The sequence below is a fragment of the Cervus canadensis genome, chromosome 2 (genome assembly GCF_019320065.1).
Source record: "Cervus canadensis isolate Bull #8, Minnesota chromosome 2, ASM1932006v1, whole genome shotgun sequence".
Taxonomy (NCBI): domain Eukaryota; kingdom Metazoa; phylum Chordata; class Mammalia; order Artiodactyla; family Cervidae; genus Cervus; species Cervus canadensis.
This window is the reverse complement of record NC_057387.1, coordinates 26,834,335-26,845,755: the sequence shown is the minus strand read 5'-3', so window position 1 is coordinate 26,845,755 and position 11,421 is coordinate 26,834,335. Positions and strand designations below refer to the sequence as shown.

The 11,421-nt window shown below is 41.4% G+C and overlaps 1 pseudogene across 1 annotated transcript; it reads left to right on the top strand.

The window, feature by feature from the left end:
* Positions 1-1,149: 1,149 nt before the first annotated feature.
* On the top strand, positions 1,150-3,178 carry LOC122427437 (annotated as a pseudogene). The gene is made up of 2 exons (XR_006265415.1): positions 1,150-2,421; positions 2,878-3,178. The product of XR_006265415.1 is annotated as an ATP synthase subunit beta, mitochondrial-like (transcript).
* The last annotated feature ends 8,243 nt before the right edge of the window (positions 3,179-11,421 follow it).

The window sequence follows — 11,421 nt, the reverse complement described above, 5'->3', positions numbered from 1 at the left end:
AGCATAAACATACACAAAAACATTGAATTTCATTAAAATTTAAAATTTTCATACTTCAAAGATGCCATCAAGAAAGTAAAAGACGACTCAGAGGATTAGAGAAAATACTTGCAAATCATATATCTGCTAAGAGATTAGTATTCAGTGTCTGTAAACAATACATAATTCAAGGATAAAAGACAAATAATCCAATAAAAAATTAATTTGAATAGAAACTACTCTGGAAGAGATGTGCAAATGGGCAATAAGCTCATGAAAAGATGTCCAACATCATTAGTCATTAGATAAGTGAAAATCAAAACCGCAATGAGATATAATTTTGTATGCACTAGGATGGCTACAATCAAAAAGACAGATAATAACAAGCATTGACTAGTAAGTGGAGAAAGTAGGAATACCATTTAGAGGCAAATATCTAGGAGAAGTGAAAACATGTCAACACAGAAACTTATACACAAATGTTCATAGTGGCATTATAATAATAGACCAAAAGTAGAAGCTGCAAACATCTATCAGTTGATGAATGAATAAACAAAATGATACATCCATACAGTGGATATACAAAGCAGTATAGCCATCAGTCAGTTCAGTCAGTTCAGTTCAGTCACTCAGTCGTGTCCGACTCTTTGCGACCCCATGAATCGCAGCACGCCAGGCCTCCCTGTCCATCACCAACTCCTGGAGTTTACTCAAACTCATGCCCATTGAGTCAGTGATGCCATCCAGCCATCTCATCCTCTGTCATCCCCTTCTCCTCCTGCCCCCAATTCCTCCCAGCATCAGGGTCTTTTCCAATGAGTCAACTCTTCGCATGAGGTGGCCAAAGTATTGGAGTTTCAGCTTCAGCATTAGTCCTTCCAATGAACACCCAGGACTGATCTCCTTTAGGATGGACTGGTTGGATCCCCTTGCAGTCCAAGGGACTCTCAAGAGTCTTCTCCAACACCATAGTTCTGGATTATTCAGTCATAAATAATGAAGCATTGATAACATGCTGTAATATGGATGGGCCTTGAAAACATACTAACTGAAAAAAGTCAGACACAAAAGTCTACATATTATGTGACTTCACTTACCTGAAATGTCTAAAATAGCGAAATTCATAGAGATAAAAATTAATAGATAAGCAGTCTTCACCCAGGCACCACTATGCTGGGACTCATGGGTTGTGTGGCTGCTACCTGGGCCTCAGGGTCCTTGTGGGGATTCAGCCCTTCAGCACTGCTGCTACAAGCCCAGCTCTTTCTGAGGGTCACCTCAGCAGTGCTCCAGGCTGTCAGAGACTATGCTAAGCAAACACCTCCATTGCCAAAGGCATGTTCCACCACTGGGCACATGGTGGCTATCATTGGTGCAGTGGGAGATGTCCAATTTGGTGAGGAGCTACCACCCATCCTAAATGCCCTGGAAGTGCAAGGCAGGGAAACCAAGCTGGTTTTGGAGATGGCCCAGTCTTTGAGTGAGAGAACAATAAGGACCATTGCTATGGATGGTATGGAAAGCATAGTTAGAGGCCAGAATGTCCTGGATTCTGGTGCATCAGTCAAAATTCCTGTTGGCCCTGAGACCTCAGGTAGATTTGTGAATGTCACTGGAGAACCTTTGATGAGAGGGGTCCTATCAAAACCAAACAATTCATTGCTATTCATGCTGAAGCTCCTTAATTCATGGAGATGAATTTTGAGCAGGAAATTCTGGTTGCTAGTATTAAGATTGTGGATCTGCTGGCTCCCTATGTCAAAGGTGGCAAAATTGAGCACTTTGCTGGTGCTGGAATTGGGAAGACAGTACTGATCATAGAGCTAATCAACAATGTTGTTAAGCCTGTGGTGGGTACTCTGTGTTTGCTAGTGTTGGTGAGAGGATGCAAGAGGATAATGACTTATACCATGAAATGATTGAGTCTGGTGATATCAACTTAAAAAATTCTACCTCTAAGGTAGCACTGATGTATGATCAAATGAATGAACTGCCTGGTGCTCAAGTTTGGGCAACTCTGACTATGTTGACGTAGCTGAATACTTCAGAGACCAAGAAGGTCAAGATGTATTGTTGCTTATTGATAACATCTTTTGTTTCACCCAGGCTGGCTCAGAGATATTGGCTTTATTGGGCAGAAGCCCTTCTGCAGTGGATTATCAGCCTACCCTGGCCACTGACATGTGTACCACGCAGGAAAGAATAACCACCACCCAAAAGGGCTCTATCACACCTCTAAGGCTATGTACACGCCTGCTGATGACTTGACTGGCCCTGTCCCTGCCACTACTCTTGCCCATGTGGACATGCACCACTGTGCTGTCCCATGTTATTGCTGAGCTGGGCGTCTATCCAGCTATGGATTCTCTGGACTCCACCTCTTGCATCATGAGTCCCATTGTTGGCAATGAGCATTATGATGTTGCCTCTGGGGTGCAAAAGATCCTGTTGTTATTGCTGCTTAGATGCTAAGTCATGTCTGACTCTTTTGTGACCCCGAGGACTGTAGCCCGCTAGGCTCCCCTGTCCATGGGATTTCCCAGGCAAGAATACTGGAGTAGTTTGCTATTTCCTTCTCCAGGAGATCTCCCTGACCCAGGGATCAAACCTGCATCTCCCACATTGCAGGTGGATTCTTTACTTCTGAGTCACCGGGGAAGCCCAATTATGATAATTGGTAGTATTTATTGAAACCTCAACATATTCCAGGTAGTGTGGCAAGCACTTTACATTATCCCCAACTGTTCCAATGATTCTCCTATGAATTGTTTCCATGCAAATGATCCTGTGTGTGTTAGTCATTCAGTTGTGTCCAACTCTTTGCGACCCCATGAACCACAGCCTGTCAGGCTCCTCTGAACATGGAATTCTCCAGGCAAGAATACAGGAGTGGGCTACCATTTACAGGACTACAAATCCCTTCAGGACATCATTGCCATCTTGGGTATGGATGAACTTTCTGAAGAAAAGTTAACTGTGTCCTGTGCATTGAAAATACGGCTTTTCTTGTCTCAGTCATTCCAGGTGGCAGAGGTCTTTACCTGTCATATGTGGTAACTGGTACCTCAAAGGAGATCATCAGAGGATACCAGCAGATTTTGGCAGATGAACATGACCATCTCCCAGAATGGCCCTCTATATGGTGCGACCCATTGAAGAAGCTGTGGCCAAAGCTGATAAGTGCACTGAAGAGCACTAGTGAGGGTGTCCTTCCAGCAAGCGGAGCACTCATCCTCCAGGCTGTCCCTCACCTTGCCCCTAATCCAAAAACTGCAGTTTTCCCTGTGGGCCACTTGAGAGGCTGTATTAAAGACATTGTATTCTGTCTGAAGAGTATTTAGAGTTTCTAGTGGTTCCCAAGGACTGGAGGGAGAGGGAAATGGAGAATGACTGTTAATAGACATGGACATTTTTGGAGGGAATGACAAAATGTTCTGGAATTAGGTAGTGATGGTTGTAAAACCTTGTGAGCATACTCAAAACCACTGAATTGGGCACGTTAAAATTTTATGGAATGTATTATATTGCAAAACAAATTTGCAAAGATTACTGGTAAAATGCATAATCAGTTCAGTTCAGTCACTCAGTCGTGTCCAACAGTTTGCAACCCATGGACTGCAGCACGCCAGGCCTCCCTGTCCATCACCAACTCCCAGACTTTACTCAAATTCATGTCCACTGAGTCGGTGATGCCATCCAACCATCTCATCCTCTGTCGTCCCCTTCTCCTCCTGCCCCCAATCCCTCCCAGCATTAGGGTCTTTTCCAATGAGTCAGCTCTTCACATCAGGTGGCCAAAGTATTGGAGTTTCAGCTTCAGCATCAGTCCTTCCAATGAACACCCAGGACTGATCTCCTTTAGGATGGACTGGTTGGATCTCCTAGCAGTCCAAGGGACTCTCAAGACTATTCTCTAACATCACAGTTAAAAAGCATCAATTCTTTGGTGCTCAGCTATCTTTATGGTCCAACTCTCACATCCATACATGACTATTGAAAAAACAAGAGCCTTGATTAGATGGACCTTTGTTGGCAAAGTAACATGCTTTTTAATATGCTGTCTAGGTTGGTCATAACTTTTCTTCCAAGAAGCAAGTGTCTTTTAATTCCATGGCTGCAGTCACTATCTGCAGTGATTTTGGAGCCCAGAAAAATAAAGTCAGCCACTGTTTCAACTGTTTCCCATCTATTTCCCATGAAGTGATGGGACCAGATGCCATGATCTTAGTTTTCTGAATGTTGAGCTTTAAGCCAACTTTTTCACTCTCCTCTTTCACTTTCATCAAGAGGCTTTTTAGTTCCTCTTCACTTTCTGCCATAAGGGTGGTGTCATCTGCATATCTGAGGTTATTGATACTTCTCCCAGCAATGTTGATTCCAGCTTGTGCTTCTTCCAGCCCAGAGTTTCTCATGATGTACTCTGCATATAAGTTAAAATCCAGCCCAGTGTTTCTCATGATGTACTCTGCATATAAGTTAAATAAGCAGGGTGACAATATACAACCTTGACACACTATTTTTCTGAATTGGAACCAGTCTGTTGTTCCATGTCCAGTTCTAACTGTTGCTTCCTGACCTGCATACAGATTTCTCAAGAGGCAGGTCAGGTGGTCTGGTATTCCCATCTCTTTCAGAATTTTCCACAGTTTGTGGTGATCCACACAGTCAAAGACTTTGGCATAGTCAATAAAGCAGAAGTAGATGTTTTTCTGGAACTCTCTTGATTTTTCGATAATCCAACGAATGTTGGTAATTTGATCTCTAGTTCCTCTGCCTTTTCTAAACCCAGCTTATACATCTGGAAGTTCATGGTTCACGTATTGCTGAAGCCTGGCTTGGAGAATTTTGAGCATTACTTTACTAGCGTGTGAGATGAGTGCAATTGTGCGGTAGTTTGAGCATTCTTTGGCATTGCCTTTCTTAGGGATTGGAATGAAAACTGACCTTTTCCAGTCCTGTGGCCACTGCTGAGTTTTTCAAATTTGCTGCCATATTGAGTACAGCACTTTCACAGCATCACCTTTCAGGATTTGAAATAGCTCAACTGGAATTCCATCACCTCCACTAGCTTTGTTTGTAGTAATACTTCCTAAGGCCCTATTGACTTCGCATTCCAGGATGTCTGGCTCTAGATGATTGATCATATCATCATGATTATCTGGGTTGTGAAGATCTTTTCTGTATAGTTCTGTGTATTGCTGCCACCTCTTCTTAATATCTTCTGCTTCTGTTAGGTCCATACCATTTCTGTCCTTTATTGAGTCCATCTTTGTGTGAAATGTTCCCTTGGTATCTCTAATTTTTTTGAAGAGATCTCTAGTTGGTCCCATTCTATTGTTTCCTCTATTTCTTTGCACTGATCATTGAGGAAAGCTTTCTTATCTCTCCTTGCTATTCTAGGGAACTCTGCATTCAAATGGGAATATCTTTCTTTTTCTCCTTTGCTTTTCATTTCTCTTCTTTTCACAGCTATTGGTAAGGCCTCCTGAGGAGGTAAGGCCTCCTCAGACAGCCATTTTGCTTTTTTGCATTTCTTTTCCACGGAGATGGTCTTGATCCCTATCTCCTGTACAATGTCACAAACCTCCATCCATCGTTCATCAGGCACTCTGTCTATCAGCTCTAGTCCCTTAAATCTAGTTCTCACTTCCACTGTATAATCGTAAGGGATTTGATTTAGGTCATACCTGAACGGTCTAGCGGTTTTCCCTACTTTCTTCAATCTAAGTCTGAATTTGCCAATAAGGAGTTGGTGATCTGAGCCACAGTCAGCTCCCAGTCTTGTTTTTGCTGACTATAGAGAGCTTCTCCATCTTTGGCTACAAAGAATATAATCACTCTGATTTCGGTGTTGACCATCTGGTGATGTCCATGTGTAGAGTTTTCTCTTGTGTTTTTGGAAGAGGGTGTTCACTTTGACCAGTGCGTTCTCTTGGGAAAATTCTATTAGCCTTTGCCCTGCTTCATTCTGTACTGACTTCCTACTTTTGCATTTCAGTCCCCTATAATGAAAAGGACATCTTTTTTGGATGTTAGTTCTAGAAGGTCTTGTAGGTCTTCACAGAACCATTCAACTTCAGCTTCTTCAGCGTTACTGGTTGGGGCATAGACTTGGATTACCGTGATATTGAATGGTTTGCCTTGGAAACGAACAGAGATCATTCTGTCATTTTTGAGATTGCATCCAAGTACTGCATTTCAGATTCTTTTGTTGACTATGATGGCTACTCCATTTCTTCTAAGCGATTCTTGCCCACAGAAGTAAATATAATGGTCATCTTAGTTCAGTTCACCCTGCCGAATCTGTTTTAGTTTGCTGATTCCTAAAATGTTGACATTCACTCTTGCCATCTCCTGTTTGACCACTTCCAATTTGCCTTGATTCATGGACCTAACATTCCAGGTTCCTATGCAATATTGCTCTTTACAGCATCATACTTTGCTTCTATCACCAGTCTCATCCACAACTGGATGTTTTTTTTTGCTTTGGCTCCATCTCTTCATTCTTTCTGGAGCTATTTCTCCACTGATCTCCAGTAGCATATTGGGCACCTACTGACCTGAGGAGTTCATCTTTCAGTGTCCTATCGTTTTGCCCTTTTATACAGTTCATGGGGTTCTCAAGGCAAGAATACTGAAGTGGTTTGCCATTCCCTTCTCCAGTGGACCACATTTTGTCAGAACTCTCCACATGACCCATCCATCTTGAGTGCCTTACACCCAAGGTGGCATGGCTTATAGTTTCGTTGAGTTAGACAAGGCTTTGGTCCATGTGATCAGATTGATTAGTTTTCTGTGATTGTGGTTTTCAGTCTGTCTGCCCTCTGATGGAGAAGGATAAGAGGCTTATGGACGCTTCCTGATGGGAGAGAGAGACTGAGGGGGATATTGGGTCTTGTTCTGATGGGTGGAGCCATGCTCAGTAAATATTTAATCCAATTTTCTGTTGATGGGTGGAGCCGTGTTCCCTCCCTGCTATACCTGGGACCAAACTATGGTGGAGGTAATGAAGATAATTGTGACAAAAGATCCCATGCATGTACTGCTACACTCACTGCCTCCAACCCTGCAGCAGGTCACTAGGATCTACGGCTCCACTGGAGACTCCTGGACACTCCTGTGCAAATGCATAATAATAGTGGCTAATATTTATTAAGTCCTTACTATGTCTGAGGCTAAAACAGACGATGGGCTTCCCTTGTAGCTCAGTTGGTAAATAATCTGCCTACAGTGCAGATACCTGGGTTCAATTCCTGGGTTGGGAAGATCGCCTGGAGAAGGAAATGGCAACCCCTTCTGGTATTCTAGCTTGGAGAATCCCATGGACTATCGCCTGCCAGGCTACTCTGTCCATGGGGTTGCATAACTTAGTGACTAAACCACCACCACAAAACAGACATTGGCTAACACTCTGTAGAATAAGATTTGTTAATAGGGAAAAACTAATGGAAAAATCAAATTTGTCAGACAAAATCTACCTCTATAAACTTAACACCAGCAGGAAAGCACCAAAAAATTAGCAGCAGCTATAATCAGAAAAAAGAAAACAAAAACAAACAAAAACAAATTGCCAAATCAAATATTTATTAACTATTTATGTGCTTAATCCTTATAAAATGCTCTTAATAAAATTTTTAAAAAGTGATGGAAAATTTTGGGATGCTTAATAGCACTTACAGGAAATTGTCTTAACAAAATTCATGATGGAAAATGCTTCCTTTAAAAAATTTGTTAGTGTCTCCATTTTACCCAGTCTCATCTTTAAATTTGTTCTCAATATATAATTAAGAAATTTGTTCTCAATTACATCAATAACTCATGCTTTTTTTTTTTTTCTGCCAAGTAGTAATCCATGGTGTGAACATGGCACATTTTGAAAGGTATCTGAATTGTTTCCAGTTTTTGTAATATACAAACAAAACTTCTATAAAGATTTGTACCTAGATATCACATGAAAACAAATTTTCATTTCTGTGTAGTAAATGCCCAGAGTACAGTTCCTGGGTTGCATGATGGTAGCCACATGCTTAGTTTAAGAAACTGCCAAACTTTTTTTCCAGAGTGACTGTGCCAGTTCACACATTCACCAGCAATGTATGAGTGATCCAATTTCTCCACATCCCTGCCATCATCTGATGTTGTCACTATTTTTTATTTTAGTCATTCTGATAGGTGTAAAGTTAGTGACATTTCACTGTGGTTTTAATTTGCATTTTCCTAATGACTAATGATGTTGAGCAACTTTGCTTGCCATCTGCACATTTTCATCACTGAAATATCTGTATACATCTTCTGTCCATTTTCAGATGGGTTTGATTTGCTTTTTTACTATTGAGTTTTCAGAGTTTTTTACATATTCTAGATACTAGTCTTTTGTTAAGTTTGTGGTTTGCAAATATTTCCTCCCAGTCTGTAGCTTGTCTCTTTATTCTCTTAATAAGATATTTTGCAGAGCCAAAGATTTTAATTTTGCTGAAAGCTATTTCCTTTTATGGATTGTGGTTTTGGTGTCAAGTCTAAGAACTTGGCATTGTCCTAGATCACAAAGATTTTTCTCTTTTCTCCTAAAGGCTTTATATTTTTACATTTTACGCTTATGCCCGCAATCCATTTTGAGTTTGTTTTTGTATAAGGTATGAAATTTAGATCAAGGTTCATTATTTTGCCCTTGGATGACCAGTTGTTCCAACATTGTTTAGAAGTCTATGTTTCCTTTATTAGATTATTTTTACAATCCTGCCAAAAATCAGCTTGGCATATTTGTGTGAGTCTATTTCTGGGTTCTCTATTCTCCTCCATTGATCTGTGTGCCTACGCCTCTGCTGATACCACATAATCTTCATTACTGTATAATATCATAATATATCATATTATAATATCATACTATATAATATCAGTCAGGAAATTGGGGAGATTTTATTCTTCTTAAAATTTTTTTAGCTATCTCAGTTCCTTTGCATGTCCATATGAATTTTAGAATAACCTTGTGTGTATCTGCAAACAAATCTGGCAGGGGATTTAAAATGAATTTCATTAAACCAGTATATCAATTTGGGAAGACTTGACCTCTTTACTAAGTTAAGTTTTCCAATTCATGAACCTGGTATTATGTCTCTCCATTTATTTTGCTCTCCTTTGATTTCCTTCATCAGTGTTCTGTAGCTTTCAGCATACAAGTCCTCTACATGCAGTGTTAGATTTGCACCTAAGTATTGCTTTTTCTAAGTGGTTGCAAATGGTATGGTGTTTTAAATTTCAGTGTCCATGCATTCACTGCTAGTATATAGAAGTGCAGTTAGTTTTTAAACATTCATTTTGTAGTCTGTAACATTGTTGAAGACGTGAATTGGTTCTAGGCTTTTTGTTGTTGTTGATTCCTTGAGATTTTCTACAAAGAAAATCATCTTCAAAGAAGGACAGTTTTCTTTCCTTCTAGTCTGTATACATTTTATTCCCTTTCCTTAACTGTGGCAATAGCTAGAACTTCCAGTAACATATTGTACAAAAGGTGAAAGAAGACAATCTTGCCTTGCTTCTGATCTTAGAGGGCAAGCTGTAATTTTTCAGATAAATGCTCAATTTCAAGATTAGGCAGTTTCCTTCTATTCCCAGTCTTCTCAATGTTTCTTATCATGAATAGGTGTTGAATACTGTCAGATATTTTTCCTTCACCAATTAGGATGATTGTGTGATTTTTCTTTAGCTTATTAATAAAGTGGATTATGTTGACTAATTTTCAAATAATGAGCCAGACTTCCATTGTGGAAGAGAAGGTGGACATCTAGGTTCACTTGATCTTGATTGTATTGGTGGGGGTGTGGGATACCAGTTTTTCCTTTGGTTAGATTGGAGTAAAAGGGTTTTTGTTTAAAAGCTTCTTATCTAGGAAGGCTGCTCTTATCTAGTTAGGCTGCTCTTTCCTGGTACTCTGACTAGAGATAAAAGGTTGTTGTTGGGACTTTTTATGTCTGAGCCTCTGGCACTTCCACAGAACTGACCTCACCACCACCCAGTCCATGATGTGGAAGGCAAAAAGAAAACCTTGGAACTCGCCTCTATGTTGCTTTTTGCATCCCAAGACCCCTAGAGAGTCTGTCTGTTCTCTCTACCTTTCAGACTCTTATTTTATTTTGTTTTGTTCATATATAATCCAGGGGTTTTAATTGACCTAGAAAGAGAAAAGCAAAGAAATATATCTACTCTAACTTCCTAACTTTGGAATCAGTGAAATCTGATTCCAAAATGTTATAGTGACTGGTTTACTGAAGAGGCTGGATCAGAAAGTAAGGAAGTTGGTTTTCTTTTATTGCTACCCTTCAAATTCACTCTGCCAGTCTCTCTACACTGGATGATGTGGTGAGCAGATCCTCATATTTTTCAGATCAGTTTCAAGTGTGAACAGTCTTCATTTCTGGAGAAAAAAGGGTGTGGGTATGCTTAGTCACTCAGTCGTGTCCGACTCTTTGAAGGCAAGAATACTCTCGTGGGTTTCCATTTCCTCTTTCAGGGGATCTGCTCGACACAGAAATTGAACCCGCATCTCCCGTGTCTCCTGCGTTTCAGGCAGACTGTTTACCTGCTGAGCCATCAGGGAAGCCTCTCTGCTTGGCTCTGTTTTCTCTCCGGTTCTCTGACTGTTGCTTCTTTACCCTCTATGGTTGGGGGTCAGGAGAGGGAAAATTAAAGAAAAAGAGCAAAGTGTTATGTTACGGGCTAGAACTGCTGGAGTCAGGTGTGAGCGCCCTCTGCCTGGCAGATGCCCACATGTGGGTTTTTCTCTCTATGTGGCTTCTCCTGAGGCCCTGCTCTGAGAAGACCATGGATGTTCCTCTGTCACGGGTGATACAGTCTCCGGGTGAGAGATTCCAGCTCCTGGCAGCTATTGCCCCCCACCCCCCACCCCGGTCACTTGTGCTGGGTTCATTTGCCCCAGCTGGGCAGCATTCTCTCATGACAGTTCAAGCTCAGCTGCCTTCCATGATATCTGTGGAAAGAGCAGCCTGCCCAACAGCAGCACTTGGTCCTCTTCCAATTCTCATAAACAGCTCTAGTCCCTCTCTTTCCTTCAGAATTTTCCAGAGGACATTCAGGCACTAGTGTCTGTGCTTTCCAAATTCCAAGGGACACAGTAGTGTTCTTCAACAACTCTTCCACCCCTTTCTGCTGTGTTGTCCTAGCAGCACTGGGGCAGCACTGCTGGCTTGAAGCAGAAATAAGAAACCTCCCTCCAGCTCTCACAAGGAATGTAGGGAACACACAGGACACTCCGATGAGCTATTGTAAAGGAATCTTGACTCCCCAACATCCTCAGACAAGCTCCAGCTGGAGGTGGGGGATGGGACAAGGGCCATAGAACTGGTGTTGGGCCATCTCTTAGCACATCCTCTGTGGATGGTCTAGCAACTTCTTTAGAAAGAATTGTTTGTCTCCTTGGGTCCTCAG